This window comes from Astyanax mexicanus, chromosome 3, assembly GCF_023375975.1.
Source record: "Astyanax mexicanus isolate ESR-SI-001 chromosome 3, AstMex3_surface, whole genome shotgun sequence".
NCBI classification, from domain to species: Eukaryota; Metazoa; Chordata; class Actinopteri; order Characiformes; family Acestrorhamphidae; genus Astyanax; species Astyanax mexicanus.
The window spans coordinates 12198904-12215891 of record NC_064410.1 but is presented as its reverse complement, the minus strand read 5'-3'; positions in this window follow the sequence as shown (position 1 = coordinate 12215891).

The following is a 16988-nucleotide window of genomic DNA, read 5'->3' as shown; positions in this document are numbered from 1 at the left end:
GTAGATTCCGTATCGGAGGGAAACTTCATTAGTCTGGAGTTGGTGAAAGAACACGGCATCCCCACAAGAGAACTTCGCCGCCCTCTATCGATTCACGCTGTGGATGGGAAGTCGGTCTGCTCTAGACCAGTGACTCTCCAGACCGGTCCTCTCTCTCTCCAAGCCAGCGCGCTCCACTGTGAGGAACTGTCACTTTTTGTGCTTCCTAGCACTGAACACCCTGTGATTTTGGGCATGCCATGGCTCAAGACCCACAACCCTGTGATTTCCTGGCCTGAGGGAGATATTACGTTTTGGTCTGATTTTTGTTTTGATCACTGCTTAGCCCTCACTAATGTAGCTTTACAGTCCACCTTCATTGAGAGTCCCGAAGATTCTCCCTGTATTCCCCCAGAATAGTCTGACTATTTAGAAGTGTTTAGCAAGTCAAATGCCACTAAACTGCCTCCTCATTGCTCTTATGATTGCGCTATTGACCTTATTGAAGGTGCCACTCTACCTAAAGCTAGGGTTTATGCCCTTACTCTTGACAAAGAGAAGGCTATGGCTCAGTATGTAGAGGAGGCTCTTGCGTAGGGCTTCATTCGCCTGTCAAAATCTCCCTTCGGTTCAGGGTTTTTTTTCGTAAAGAGGAAAGACTGGGGCTTACGGCCCTGCATTGATTATTGTGGTTTAAACGCTATTACTAAGAAGTTCGCTTATCCGCTCCCTCTCATCCCTAGCGCACTCAAGCAACTACGTGAAGCCAAATATTTCACTAAGTTAGATTTACACAGCGCGTATAATCTGGTCCGACGTGTGTCGCGACATGATTGGACAGTATGTCGTCTTTTTTATAGACAACATTTTGATTTACTCCCCTGACTTAGAGTCTCACATCTGCCATGTCCGCTTCGTTCTCCAGCATCTCTTAGAGAATAGTCTTTATGCTAAAGCCGAGAAATGCGAGTTCCACCTCCAACGGGTCGCATTTCTCGGCTATGTAATTAGTTCTCAAGGTGTCCTGATGGACGACAACAAGGTCTCTGCCGTAACTAACTGGCCCGTTCTGCAATCCTTTAAGGATCTTCAGCGTTTTTTGGGTTTGCCAATTTTTACAGGCGTTTCATTCGAAACTTTAGTAGTATAGCTGCTCCGCTTACTGCTTTAACTAAGGGTCTCAAATGGTCTCCCACAGCAGACGCTGCTTTTGTAAAGCTTAAAGCTGCGTTCATCTCTGCTCCCATTCTTGCTCATCCTAAGCCCGATCTTCCGTTTGTGGTCGAGGTAGACGCGGTGCATTCACCACCTCCTGAGGGTTGTCCTCCTCACAAAACGTTTGTTCCAGTACAATTCAGAGATCGTCTCATCAGTTGGGCTCACTCTGCACTCACTTCTGGCCACCCGGATGTCACACGTACTCTGCAATTAATCTCAGCTCGGTATTGGTGGGAAAACATGCGAGCTGACGTACACGCGTTCGTTGTATCTTGCTCCGTTTGTGCGCAATTCAAAACACCCAAAACCCTTCCAGCCGGTAAGCCAGTTCCTTTACCTGTACCTGAAAGACCCTGGTCTCGCATTGCAGTAGATTTTGTCACGGATTTACCTGAATCCGAGGGCTACACCACTGCACTTGTTGTGGATAGGTTTTCCAGGGGTGTTAAGTTTATTCCTTTTCCTGCTCTACCTACTGCTTTGCAAACAGCACAGGCTATCTTGGCTCACATTTTTAGGCATTTTGGTATCCCTGAAGGTATCCTTTCTGATCGGGGCCCCCAGTTTACATCTAGAGTGTGGAAATCTTTCTTTGAACATTTGGGGGTTCATGTTAGCCTTACATCTGGGTTTCATCCCACTAGCAATGGCCAGTGCAATCAGGAATTGGGCAAATTTCTTAGATTATACTGCCACAAACACCCCACAGACTGGTCTCAGTTCCTGGGCTGGGCAGAGATAGCACAGAACTCTCACTAACTCTACCTCTGGTCTCACTCCCTTTCAGTGCATTCTGGGTTACAAACCTCCGTTAGCTCCGTGGACAGCCGTGTCCTCTGAAGTCCCTGCCATGGACGACTTGATGAAACGGAGTAAGCAGGTGTGGAGGGAGACTCACCAGCAGGTTTCGGAGGTATTGCGCCATTACAAGGAGCGTTCTGACAGACACCGAGGCAGTACCCCTCAATACCAACCCGTGGATCGGGTCTGACTCAGTGACTCAGAACTACACTCCCCAGAATTTTCCTGTGCTCTCTCCCCCGGACTCACTGCATCTCACAAACTCTCATTCATACTAATAAGTCTTATTGTTCTCACTTGTGTCTCCCTGTATAAATACCCCTCATTTCCTGTTCTCTACATTCCTGAATATAGTCTCTAGATCTAGTCCTTCGCTGGCGGGAACCGGTGTCTGGAGAGCCGGTGCTGCTGCAGCTCTCTCCGGGGCTGAGGTGGCGGGAGCCGGTGTCTGGAGAGCCGGTGCTGCTGCAGCTCTCGCCAGGGCTAAAGTGGTGGGGGGCGGCGTCTGGAGAGCCAGTGCTGCTGCAGCTCTCTCTGGGGCTAAGACGGCGGGAGCAGGCTGGTGCAGGAGGGTAGTCCTCTTCCTCCAAGCTGGGCGCAGGTTTAAGGAAGTCTATAAAGTCGCAGATGTAAGACTCCTCACCACCTGCATCCCTGCCAACCTTACCCCCCACCCCCCTGCAGTGAGCAGCGAGGCCGGCTACACCAACCCTAGACTACAAAAAATGCTTCCCCACTGAGGGGGTCCTCCTCAGGTGAGTGGGAGCGCCGAGAACGGTGCTGAGACGGTGCTGCTGCAGCTCTCTCTGGGGCTGAAACAGCGGGAGCGAGCGTCTGGAGAGACGGTGCTGCTGCAGCTCTCTCTGGGGCTGAAACGGCGGGAGTGGGCGTCTGGAGAGACGGTGCTGCTGCAGCTCGTCTGGCTTTTGCTCCTCCAGCGCGCCGCGAGGAAGGGGGGTGTGCAGCAAGGTAGATTGGAGGGTGCTTAAAAGTACAGATGGACAACGATTGAAAACGAAAGCAATCCAGGAGATTTTTAAGGTAAAGAAGTGGAATATTCTGCAGTTGCCGAGTCAGTCACCAGATCTGAACCTGATTGAGCTTGCATAAAACTTAATTTAAATTCACTTGCATAGAAAAAAAAGCAGAAAAAAGCACAAACCAGCAACAACTGAAGACAGATGCATTAAAGACCTGGCAAAGCATCATAAAGAAGGAAACTCAGTGTTTGGTGATGTTCCAGACTTCAGGCTTCAGTTATTGCCTGCAAAGGATTCTCAACAAAGTATTGAAAAAGGACATATGATTTATAGTAAAGTTCATTTGTTCAATTAATTTTAAGCACATAAAATGAGGATGCTTTGTAGAGAAATTGTCCTGAACACTTTATAGTTTTCTTTAACCCCATGAATTACACTGAAAGTCTACACTTTAATAACATCTCAGTTATTTTATTTTAAATCCAGTGTTGTGCCATGAAGAACCTACATCAGGAAGATTGTGTCATTGTCCATATTTTTTATAATTTTTAAAATAATGTTATTGCATTAGAAAATGGTTATAGTCAATATAAATCCTGTTCTTTAAGATGCACTTACACATCTGCCATGATTTACTTTGTATTATTACAATTTTACACGCCTTCTAATAAATTCTATTCAGAAAAATAAAATGATGATGAGTTTGTTAACTTACTGTTTGGACGAGCTACATCAGGGCTATGTCTTCCCTTTGGAATGGTCTCCTCTGCTGACACTTACACCATGAAAATATAATTATTACAATTAAATATGTATAGCAAATTTACTAAAGATGTAAAAATATGCCCCTTTAACATATCTATCCAACCTATTCAATCTGTCTCTCAAGCAGTATTAGAGCAAACAAAGACATTTGTGATGTCGTACCTATAGATTAAACATGCAGCATCTACAGTGGCACAAAAAAGTAGTTTTCTCCTACAGATTTATTTTCTTTTTAATTTTTGGTCATACTTACATGTTTCAGATTATCAAACAAACTTTAATATCAAATATAACTTGAGTAAAACACACTTTTTAAAAGAAACTACTCAAACCAATCTAGCCCTGTGTAAAACAGTGTTTGTTGTATCACCCTTGGCAGCAACAACTGCAATCAAGCTTTACCGATAACCCTTTCACATCTCTGTGGAGGAATTCTTTACAGAATTGTTTTAATTAAGCCTCATTTGAGGTTTTCGAGCATAAACAGCCTGCCACATACTTTGACTTGGCCACTCCAAAACCTTTTTTGATTAGATTTTTAAAGCTATTTATAGGTGGATTTAGGATCATTGATCCTGAAAAAGAGATAGATATAAAGAGCCAGGGCTCGCTCGGAAAACCTGCATAGATTCGCTCTCACGAGCTTCAAAGATCCAGCGCCGAGTGGCTGGTTGGCGCTGCTTATAAGCTGTTGAAAGCAGGTGTTGATAATTAGCCAATTAGCCCTCGGCGCTGGCCTGGCGCGCCCTCCGATGCCCTGGAGGACACCTCGATCGGGCACCAGCCCTTACAGGACCCCCCCCTGAGGGGCGGCACCCCACGGCCCTAAACCCGCCGCACGGTCTCGCCGAAAAGCCCTAACCAGTTCCGGGTCTAAGATGTGACGAGCTGGTACCCAGGACCGCTCCTCCGGCCCGTACCCCTCCCAGTCCACCAGATACTGGAGACCGCCGCGTACACTTCGGGAGTCCAGGAGCCGGCGGACGGTGTAGGCGGGGGCACCACCAATGGTACGGGGGCCCGGGGGAGCAGCTGGACCCAAGGAACAGAGGTAGGGCTTCAGGCGGGACACGTGGAAGGTCAGGTGGACCCTTCTAAGGGCAGGTGGCAGGGCGAGCCAGTATGACACCGGATTGACCCGACGAAGAATCTTAAAGGGCCCCAGGTAGCGTGGGGCCAGCTTGCGCGGGGTACCACGCAACAGGATGTCCTTAGCCGACAACCAGACGCGTTGACCAACACGATAAGAGGGGGCGGGTCACCGTCTCCTGTCTGCGTGCTGCTTCTGGGTTGCCCTGGCAGACAAGAGGGCAGCCCGAACCCTCCTCCAGGCTCGGCGGCAACGGCGGACTGTCTGGTCGGCCGAGGAAACTCCAGTGACTGTTTCCTGTCCGGGAAAAGTAGGCGGAGCATACCCAAACTGGCACTCAAAGGGCGACATCCCTAGAGATGTGCCAGAGAGTATTATGGGCATACTCCGCCCATTTCAGCTGGTCGGACCAGGTGGACGGAGCGGAGGAGGCCAGACAGCGAAGGGTTCGTTCGAGGTCTTGGTTAACCCTTTCTGTCTGGCCATTAGATTGGGGATGGAAGCCTGAAGAAAGGCTGGCTTCCGCCCCTAACAGTCGACAAAAGGCACCCCAGAACCTGCTGGTGAACTGTGGCCCACGGTCTGACACGATGTCTGCAGGTAGTCCATGGATCTGGACTACGTGCTCTAAGATTAGTTCAGCCATCCCCTTCGCAGATGGAAGTTTGGGAAGGGCCACAAAGTGGCAGGCCTTGGAGAATCTGTCCACAACAACAAGAATCACTGTGTTACCCCGTGATGGAGGCAACCCAGTGATGAAATCCAGGGACAGATGGCTCCAAGGACGTGATGGGACTGCTAACGGCTGAAGCAGACCTGTGGGCTTTGTTCTGGAGTCCTTACACTGTGCACACACAGCACACGCAGCCACATAGGCCCGTACTTCTGCCTCCAGACGCGGCCACCAAAAACGTCGTCGGAGGAGCTCTAGCGTGCGTGTGGTGCCCGGGTGTGCTGTTTGAGGGGAAGCATGGGCCCACTGTAGTACCCTATTTCTCAGTGGCCGGGGAACATATACCCGGTCCGGCGGACCACCACCTGGGTCTGGTTCGGAGAGGTGGGCTCGCCACACCTCATCCATAAGGGCCCAACGGATGGGAGCTAGCACACGGACTGGGGGAACAATAGTTGTGGGTGTGTCTGGATGAGAGGAGGGCTCCCATTGGCGAGAGAGAGCGTCTGGTTTGATGTTCTTAGAGCCTGGTCTGTAAGACAGTAAGAAATCAAACCGGGTGAAAAACAGCCCCCACCTGGCCTGCCGGGGGTTAGGTTGTAGGCCAGGTTCTTGTGATCCGTCCAGACCAGGAAGGGGTGCTTGGCTTCCTCTAGCCAATGTCTCCACTCCTCCAGTGCGAGTTTTACCGCCAACAACTCGCGGTCACCCACGTCATAGTTCCGTTCAGCTGGGGTTAGGCGATGAGAGAAGTAGGCGCATGGGTGCAGTCGCTGGCCAGGACCTGACTGCTGGGATAGGACTGCACCCACCCCTACTTCAGAGGCATCTACTTCCACTATAAATGGAAGATCTGGATTGAGCAGCTGGAGAATCGGGGCAGTAACCAATAGGCGTCTGATGTTGTCGAATGCTTCCTGGGCTTCAGTGGACCACTTGAACCGCCCTGCATTTTTTCCCGTCAGGGCGGTCAATGGAGCAGCTACCGTGCTGACATTTCTCACAAAGCGCCGGAAGAAGTTGGCATAGCCGAGGAAGCGCTGGACAAGACGCACAGACGTAGGCCGGGGCCAGTTCTCCACTGCCTTGGTCTTGGCTGGGTCCATGCACAGAGTGTTGTGAGACACGATGAACCCCAGGAAAGATATCGTCTGCGCATGGAACACCGATTTCTCCAGCTTTACAAAAAGGTGGCTCTCTAAGAGTAACTGGAGGACCCGCCGGACATGGTTAACGTGTTCGTCTACCGATTTGCTGTAAATCAAGATGTCGTCTAGGTAGACAAACACATACCTGTCCAGGGCCTCCCTGAGGACCTCATTGATATACCTCTGGAAGACGGCGGGTGCGTTCATCAACCCAAACGGCATCACCAGGTACTCATTGTGGCCGGATGGGGTGATGAACGCCGTCTTCCATTCATCCCCCTGTCTGACACGAACCAAGTTGTAGGCACTGCGCAGGTCCAGTTTGGTAAAGATGGAAGCCTGCTGCAGTGCCTCAAAGGCCGAGGTCATTAGGGGCAAAGGGTAAGAAGTAGATCCTTAATTGTTATTTTATTGAGACCTCTGTAATCGATGCAGGGTCTCAGGCCCCCGTCTTTCTTCCCTACAAAGAAGAACCCTGCTCCGGCCGGGGATGTAGATGGCTGAATAAATCCAAGGGCAAGGGCTTCTTGAATATAGTCCTCCATCGCCTGGCGTTCTAGCCCTGACAGGGAGAACAGCCTACCCCTGGGTGGGCTTGTGCCAGGGAGGAGGTCTATGGCAATGTCATATGGACGGTGCGGGGGCAGTAGCTTTGCCTGCTGCTTGCTAAATACCTCCCGAAGATCCCAGTATTCCGTAGGAACATGTTTGAGATCCACGGGGTTAGCATGCTCTCCTCCTCTCCCGGATGCGATTATCTAATCACTGAGCGAGCTTTATGAGCTCTTCTAGGGAGACAGGTGGGTCGCGGTGGGCCAACTCATCTTTAAGCTCCTCACTGAGCCCAAGCTGAAAGGCCGAGACCAGTGCACAAGCATTCCACCCACTTTCATCCGAGAGCGCGCAAAACTCAATGGCGTAATCTGCCACTGACCTCCTCCCCTGACGGAGGTGCAACAGGCGGGACCCAGCCTCCTCTCCACGAACAGGGAGATCAAACGTTCGTGACAGAGAGGAAGCAAACTGTGCCGCCGAAGCACACACGTCAGGGTGGTTCTCCCATACAGGGGTGGCCCAAGCTAAGGACCTGTCGGTGAGAAGGGAGACTATATATGCCACTTTCGCACGCTCTGTCGGAAAGCGGGATGGTTGCTGCTCAAAGGTGAGTGAACACTGGAGCAGGAACCCACTGCACCCCCCTGGTTTGCCCCATAACGCTCTGGGGCTGGTAGAGAGGGCTCTGCGGCTGCAAGCTCCTCTGGTTGGGGTGGCTCAGGCACCTGAGGAACCAGTTGTGTGGGGTGTGGGGGGGCTTGGGAGACTAAACTAGTCAGGCCCTGCAGCTGAGAAAGAATCTGCTGCAAGGTCTTCTCATGCCTCCCAACAGCGGCTCCCTGACTCACAAGAGCAGTCTTTACCTGCTCGAGATCTACATGGTCTGCTGGATCCATGGCTCTGGCTGGATCTTTCTGTAAAGGGGTGGGGGTGGAGTGCTATACAAACAGCAGCTCCAACCACACAATCGGCAGACCCAGTCGCAGACCAGCAGATCTCAAAGCAGGTAAACCCAAGAAAAAGGGAAAAAATGATAATAATAATAATAATTAATAATATATAATCATTAATATATTAATAGGATATATATATATATATATATATGTCCTTATTAAACCCCGCTCCACGCGGGGATCGAACCCAGGCTGTCGCGGTCGCAGCCCAGTGCTCTAACCGCTGCACCAGCGAGCGGATTGGGATGCGGCCGCTTTAATCACACTTTAAAGAGCCTCCGCCAAAAGGGGCGGAGCAACGAAAACGGGCGGAGAGTAAAAACAGGTGGAAAACAAAAAGCCACACCTAGAGTGCGTTAGACTGAGGGGGAGAAAATGTAAATAAGGCTTGCCTGGAAGCGGCTACCTCTTATGAGACGAGGTGAAGGATTAACTAAACAAAAGGGGCTTCCAACGAATACAAAACTGAACTAAGGTGCTTATGGAATTAAATGCTGCTCCACCAGAGAGGGGAGGAACAGCGCGGGAGAGGGAAGGTAAACAACCGCGTACCTCGCAGTGAGAGACACACACACACAGACACAGAGACTCGAGAGGGGTGGCAGTAAAGAGCACACCGCTCTGCTCCACCAGACTAGAGACAGATAGATGGCGGCCGTGGAGCTCACTGCTCTACACAGCTCCACCAAACTTGAAAGGGAAAAAGAGATAGATATAAAGAGCCGGGGCTCGCTCGGAAAACCGGCATAGATTCGCTCTCACGAGCTTCAAAGATCCAGCGCCGAGTGGCTGGTTGGCGCTGCTTATAAGCTGTTGAAAGCAGGTGTTGATAATTAGCCAATTAGCCCTCGGCGCTGGCCTGGCACGCCCTCCGATGCCCTGGAGGACAACTCGATCGGGCACCAGCCCTTACACAAAGACTGTGCTTTCCCATTTGTTCTTTAATGTCTTCAGATTGCAGCATAATGTGTTGCTTTTTGAGATGTTTTAGCTGCTTCATATTGACAGACAGGTTCTATTTAAATGATTTATTGACTCTACAGGTCTGGCAGTAATTATGCCTGGTTGTAGCAAGAGAAATGTAACTCAATTTTCCCCAAAAATGTAGTTAATTGCAGTTAATTAATGGGGGCACATTTAGGGCTAGATTGGTTTGGACAGATTTTTTTTCCTTTAATAAAAGGACTGACGCTGTCAGTCTTCCTCCCTGTGTATGACCCTGGCTTGCTTCACTACTCTCTCTGGTATGTTTATATTCGCTGCCCTATTGATATTGACCATGTCTATCCCTCATTACCCTTGTTAGGTTAACCCCTTTGTAAATAAAGTTTGTGTAGGGTCTATCGTGTGTCTGGCCAGCGAGACAAATAAATGAAATCATCATTTAAAAAGTGCATTTTGTTTATTTACTCAGGTTGTTTGATAATCTGAAACATGTAAGTGTAAAAAAAAGCAAAAACAAAATAAATCTGTAAGGGACAAAAACTTTTTCACTGCACTGTAAAACAGAAGTACTGTATAAAAATCTGAATGACAAAATATTTTAAAGTAAAGCCTATTCTACATGAGCATTGTCACGTCTCCATCATATTTTACATTTTTACTTTACAATCACAAACTACTTACTGTTCCCAAGATGTTCCCAGTTGATCTTCTTTACAGAACTTTCTCTCTTTCAGAGACTTCAAATCACCTGGACCATTTCACCTGGTCGTTTCTTCACAATTTCATCATTGACATCTTAAACAGAGAGACATAACAGTAGAAGATCAAAAACATTGGAGAATGTAACATAATTCTAAGAAAACTAAATAATTGCTTTCCATTATTTTTTTCAGCACATTAATTTAAGACACATCTACAGTCATAAAAGAGTTTCATTGCTTTATAATCCTGAATTTAAAGCATTAACTCTGTTGTTAGCCCTTACAGTGAGCTGTTTATAGACTAAAATAAATAAGCTATTATTATATTTGCCTATACTTAACTTATTACACTTATCTTTATATTACTGTAAAATTAACTAAGCTGATCAATGATCTCAGAATCAGTCTGCAGCAGAGCAAGTTCAGTCAAAGTAAGTCACATAAGCTTTGTATCTCTGTGTTTTTTTTTTTTTGAGACATTGGCAACATTGATATCCAATCTAACATGCTTAGGGGTTTATTCCACCGAATCTGTGCCATTTGTGTCCGCAGGAAATATAATGCAGAAATATGTACAAAACATCTGTAAAATACATTTTATTATTAAGCGTAGTGTCTTGTACATTGACCTGATTGCAAATGTAAGATAAATAGTTAAAAACATTTGAAAAAACACTTAGAACAATGAATTCTTCTGTTTCTGAAATCAAGCTCAGGCATACTTGGGTTCTGCAGCAGGACAATGACCCAAAACAAACAAGTCCACCACTCAATGGCTGAAAAACAAAATGAGGGTTTTGGAGTGGCTTAGTCAATGTCTGATTAGGATGCTGTAGCATGATCTTAAATGGCAGTTCATGATCGAAAACCCTCAAAGTGACTGAATAAAAACAATTCTGCAGAGAAGACTGAAAAAAAAATCCTCCACAGCGCTGTGAAAGACACATTGCAAGTTTGTGCAAACACCTGATTGCAGTTGTTGCTGCTAAAGATGGCCAAACCAGTTTTTGTTTGGTCTGCTGAGCCGCCCACACATTCCAACATTCAAATCATGTTACTTGTTGACTTGAAGCAGAAGAAAAATGGACTGTTAGTCCCTTCTAACATTATCTAGATATCAGTATTTAACTTTTTTATTTTTCATTTCATTTTTATAATATAAATGCGTTGATGTGTTTATTACAATGGAACAACAATTCAGAAGAAAACTCAGAAGGACAGAAACATAGAGGAGTGAGTGTGTGTGTGGGAGTGTGTGTGTGTGTGTGTTAGAACAGCAAGGGGAAGAGAGCAGCAGCTCTCTGCTCTAAATCTCATCTACCTCTGTATCTCTCATGTTGATGCTGAACTTCTGATTGCCTCCATAATGATCAAACATTTGTTCTGGTTACTGGTTTCCTCATAAGACACCTGACAAAAAATATTGTACCAATTTAATCTGGGTTTTTTTTTGGCATGAGATCTCACCACACCCCTAATAATGACACAATCTCTTCTACAGTAACGCTCCCCGCGTTAGTGAATCCTGGTGGCTCCGCACTCCCCACATTGCCAAATCCTGCCGGCTCTGTGCTCCCCACGTCTGCGGCCCCCGCCAGGACCTCCAGAACTGAACCCTATAACTGAGCCCAGGCTGGCCTCACAGACATTAACTCAGACTCATGCCAGTCCAGAGTCCTTACCTATATTTTTACCTATGTCCATTCCTGTTTTGATCCCTGTTTCTGTCTGCATTCCTGTACGGGGTGATTCTCATGAAGCTGCAGGGGACATGTCCATGACATGTGTGTAAAGCAAATAGGGAGTACTGTATGGATCAATTGTTTTCATCAGCATATAAACTTATTTTTATATAAATTAAATAAAAAACATATGGAAATTCTCATTACTGTTATGTGTCCGTATCCCTTCTTTCTAATTTTAAGTTAAACCATATAAAAATTACTAAGCATATAAAATAAATAAAATAGGGTAAGGTCGTTTAAAATATCTATATTTATACATAATATATATTTTTTTGTGTTGAACAAAAAATGTACTTGATTTTAAACAAAATAACTGTGTCCGAACAATTTTTTTCTAAATACCGTTTCATGATTTCACCCCCCTATAAAAATTACACTGTGCCTTTAAATTGATCAGCTATCCCATGATGCATCACTTCAGAGATAAGCTTCAAAATGGAGATAAGGTCAGTTGGTCACTCTTCTCTCCCTTTGAGAAATCTGTGTTAATATTGATAAAACTGTCCTCAGTTACACTGTCTATTATCATTACCATTATGGTTTAATACTCATTACTTTTAAAAATATAAAAATAAATTATTTCATGAATATTATCACAATTTAAGGCTTTGACATCTGGCAAAGTTATAGGTTGTTAGCATATTAGCATATATATATATATATATATATACAGTTGTGGTCAAAAGTTTACATACACTTGTAAAAAAACATAATGTTATGGCTGTCTTGAGTTTTCAATAAGTTCTACAACTCTTATTTTTCTGTGATAGAGTGATCGGAACACATACATGTTTGTCACAAAAAACAGTCATAAAATTTGGTTCTTTCATAAATTTATTATGGGTCTGCTGAAAATGTCACCAAATCTGCTGGGTCAAAAATATACATACAGCAACAAAATTTGTCAATTTTGGTGATGTAGCGAGTTGTGTCAATCAAATTAGCTTCATGTCATGGCCTCTTCACTTCTTGTAAGTGATTCTGATTGACTACAGCTGTTGACTTCTCATGAGCCCATTTAAATAGGGCTCATTTGACCCAGTGATTAGACTCAGCTACAAAAGCTACAATGGGAAAGTCAAAGGAACTCAGTGTGGATCTGAAAAAGCGAATTATTGACTTGAACAAGTCAGGGAAGTCACTTGGAGCCATTTCAAAGCAGCTACAGGTCCCAAGAGCAACTGTGCAGACAATTATACGCAAGTATAAAGTGCATGGAACAGTTGTGTCACTGCCACGATCAGGAAGAAAACGCAAGCTATCACATGCTGCCGAGAGGAGATTGGTCAGGATGGTCAAGAGTCAACCAAGAATCACCAAGAAGCAGGTCTGCAAGGATTTGGAAGCTGATGGAACACAGGTGTCAGTCTCCACAGTCAAGCGTGTTTTACATCGCCATGGACTGAGAGGCTGCCGTGCAAGAAAGAAGCCCTTGCTCCAGAAAAGGCACCTTAAGACTCGGCTGAAGTTTGCTGCTGATCACATGGACAAAGATAAAACCTTCTGGAGGAAAGTTCTCTGGTCAGACGAAACAAAAATTGAGCTGTTTGGCCACAACACCCAGCAATATGTTTGGAGGAGAAAAGGTGAGGCCTTTAATCCCAGGAACACCATGCCTACTGTCAAGCATGGTGGTGGTAGTATTATGCTCTGGGAATGTTTTGCTGCCAGTGGAACTGGTTCTTTGCAGAAAGTAAATGGGATAATGAAGAAGGAGGATTACCTCCAAATTCTGCAGGAAAACTTAAAACCATCAGCCCGAAGGTTGGGTCTTGGGCGCAGTTGGGTGTTCCAACAAGACAATGACCCAAAACACACATCAAAAGTGGTAAAGGAATGGCTAAACCAGGCTAGAATTAAGGTTTTAGAATGGCCTTCCCAAAGTCCTGACTTAAACCCCATTGAGAACATGTGGACAGTGCTAAAGAAACGGGTTCATGCAAGAAAACCATCACATTTAGCTGAACTGCACCAATTCTGTCAAGAAGAGTGGTCAAACATTCGACCTGAAGCTTGCCAGGAGCTTGTGGATGGCTACCAAAAGCGCCTAGTTGCCGTGAAAATGGCCAAGGGACATGTAACCAAATACTAATGTTGCTGTATGTATATTTTTGACCCAGCAGATTTGGTGACATTTTCAGCAGACCCATAATAAATTTATGAAAGAACCAAATTTTATGACTGTTTTTTGTGACAAACATGTATGTGTTCCGATCACTCTATCACAGAAAAATAAGAGTTGTAGAACTTATTGAAAACTCAAGACAGCCATAACATTATGTTTTTTTACAAGTGTATGTAAACTTTTGACCACAACTGTATATATATATATATATATTTTTTTTTTTTGATCATTTATGGTAATTATAAAAATAATAATTTAAATATATATATATATATATATATATATATATATATATATATATATATATATATACACACATATATAAAAAATAAATTACCATAAATGATAACATATATTTAGTGTTAATGTATATATGTATATATATATATATATATATATATATATATATATATATATATATATATATATAACAATGTCATTGATGTTTATACTCTGTTGATTAGTCTAATGATTATATTCATTTTTTGAAGACTGACAGAGATTGAACGCAAGAAGGCAGCAGCCAAGGCTAGAGTTTCTTGAAATTTGCTTGTTTTTCTGGTTCCATGTTTTGTTGCACAATTGCCTTAACTAAGTTTCATTACCGTTACATTTATTCTCATTACCGTTTTATTGTGTTCTCATTACCGTTATGGATCTAAAATGTTTTTTTTTTTAATGTTTCACATCTTATCATAACTTTTCTTCATTTTATTATAGTATATCCCTCACCTGTTGTCCACATGAGATTTTGATCAAACATATTCTAAAATCATTTTCATTAATTAAAAAATTAAAATATATTTTACAACTGTTGTATCGGTAATGAGAGTTGCTTAACTATAAATAAATAAATAAAAAAGATCAAAGTAATTGTCAAGGACTGTGCTGTTAAGTTGATGGAATATTTTGTGGAAATATGAAATTAATCATCAAAAAATTTTTGACCCGTTGATCTAGCGTCGTCATTTACGGTCACGGTAATGAGAATTATTCTGGATCGTATAAGATTCAAATTATAATAAAATTCTTTAAAAAAAAATTATATGAAAAAATAATCAATATAGTAAATACACATTCTATTTTAGCTTCTCAACTTGAAAAAATGCTGCACTTTTTATGCTAATGTGAAGGTCTTCATGAGAATCACCCTACCCGTGTCTAGTTCTGCATCTGTTCTCGTCCCTGTTAATGATTTAGTCCCAGTTTTTTTCAGCATTTTATTATATACTCAAGAAATGACTAAAATAATTCTGTTTTACACTAGCTAGCTAAGCTATGTTGTAAAAATAAGTCCCAAGATTAGTACACAGTGCTGTTGCTGGATTCCACATTACCGAGTCCAATGGCGCTGTGTTTGTAGCTGACAGCTAAATTTAACACATTCAATCAAACATTCATGCATCAGTACTTACCATTTTATAGTGAATAAACCAACACCAAAACATCCTAACCCAGAGAAACAGGTTCCTGGTTCTAAAGCGCAGGTAAAGTGGTTCAGAACCCAGTCTCCCATCCACTTCAAACTGAGCTTCAGAACCCAGTCTCCCTCCACAGACTCACAGCACCAAACCATCCACTTCACCAGAGCTTCAGAACCCAGTCTCCCTCCACAGACTCACAGCACCAAACCATCCACTTCAACTGAGCTTCAGAACCCAGTCTCCCTCCACAGACTCACAGCACCAAACCATCCACTTCAACTGAGCTTCAGAACCCAGTTTACCTCCACAGACTCACAGCACCAAACCATCCACTTCACCAGAGCTTCAGAACCCAGACTCCCTCCACAGACTCACAGCACCAAACCATCCACTTCAACTGAGCTTCAGAACCCAGTTTACCTCCACAGACTCACAGCACCAAACCATCCGCTTCACCAGAGCTTCAGAGCCCAGTTTCCCTCCACAGACTTTTGGAGTAACATCACAGTGGACACGCCCAGCAAGCACACAAGCACACTTTGTAAATAAACTGTGAAAAGAAATACTAAAAAATATAAAATCCCCAAACCTATATGTCAGTAGAACATATAATCACTTCTTAAAAAGAGATAAATACAATAAATAACACAAAAGGCTTCCACTTTTATCTAACATTCCATAACATTTTGTAAATGTACTATTTTCTTTGTAATGAGTAGGACTTTAAATGTCCGCAAATAACGATTAAAAGGATGGCCTGGTCCTGTATAACGCAGTTGTACTGGTTATACAGGAAATGTAGGTGATGTATGCAGGTGATATGTTTTATGTTTATTGAGATAAATTCTGTTCACATCTCGCTAATTTACAGGATTATTATATACATAAGTTATAGGTAGCTGATATGCAGTAGTTATGTCATGTATTTTAAGTTTCTCATAAATTTACTTAACTACACTTAAATCGTTATGAATAGAAAAATGATTTGGGGCTGAAAGAATTATCTTTCTATCTAATACCACAGTAATCATGTTATAAAGTAATGAGTGTAGTTATGAAAGTGCTGCAGCAGATCTGAGGAGTGTTTTTAAACAAGTTCTGCAGCTCCAACAACTGTAGATTAAATTACAGTTCAGAGTTTGATTAAATTCAATTTCACAATTTAACTTGATATTATTTAAAGTGCTCCTTGATGTAAATCATATATTTAACTAATTTGAAATAAAAGATTTCAGGTGTTTGTTTCTTACCTGCTGTCGACTCCATTTCTTGAGCTGAAAATCAGGTATCAGGAAGTTTCAGATTAAAGGTCAGAATCTTCCTCCTATCACAGCTCATCTTTACTGGCTACACCACATTCCAGAGAACAAAGAGCCTCATGTAGATGTGTGGATGCTTACTGATCTCATTATTGAGTTTTTTTATATGATTTTACATGTTCAATTATGATTTCAAATTAAATATCTTATAATTCACTTTATATAACAGCAATCACACAAATAGTTATGTTCATCTTATATCCACAGGTACTCTAAATAGATAGATTAAAATGTTTTAGCCAATCAGTGATGGGTTGAGCTTTGTGTGTTTCAGCCAATCACAGAGCAGTTATGGATTAAGTTAAGATGTTATAGCTAATCACAGAGCAGTGATTGGTTGAGCTAAGGGTGTTTCAGCCAATCACAGAGCAGTGATGGGTTGAGTAAAGGGCATTTTAGCCAATCACAGAGCAGTGATTGGTTGTGCTAGTGTTTTGTTATGCAGTATAAAACAGAGAAACTGTATTATTATTTTGGTCTTACAAACCAGCATCACTTCAACAAATATTTAATCTTATATGGACAGTCCAGGAATGATGATATATAAATAGATTATTAATATTACTG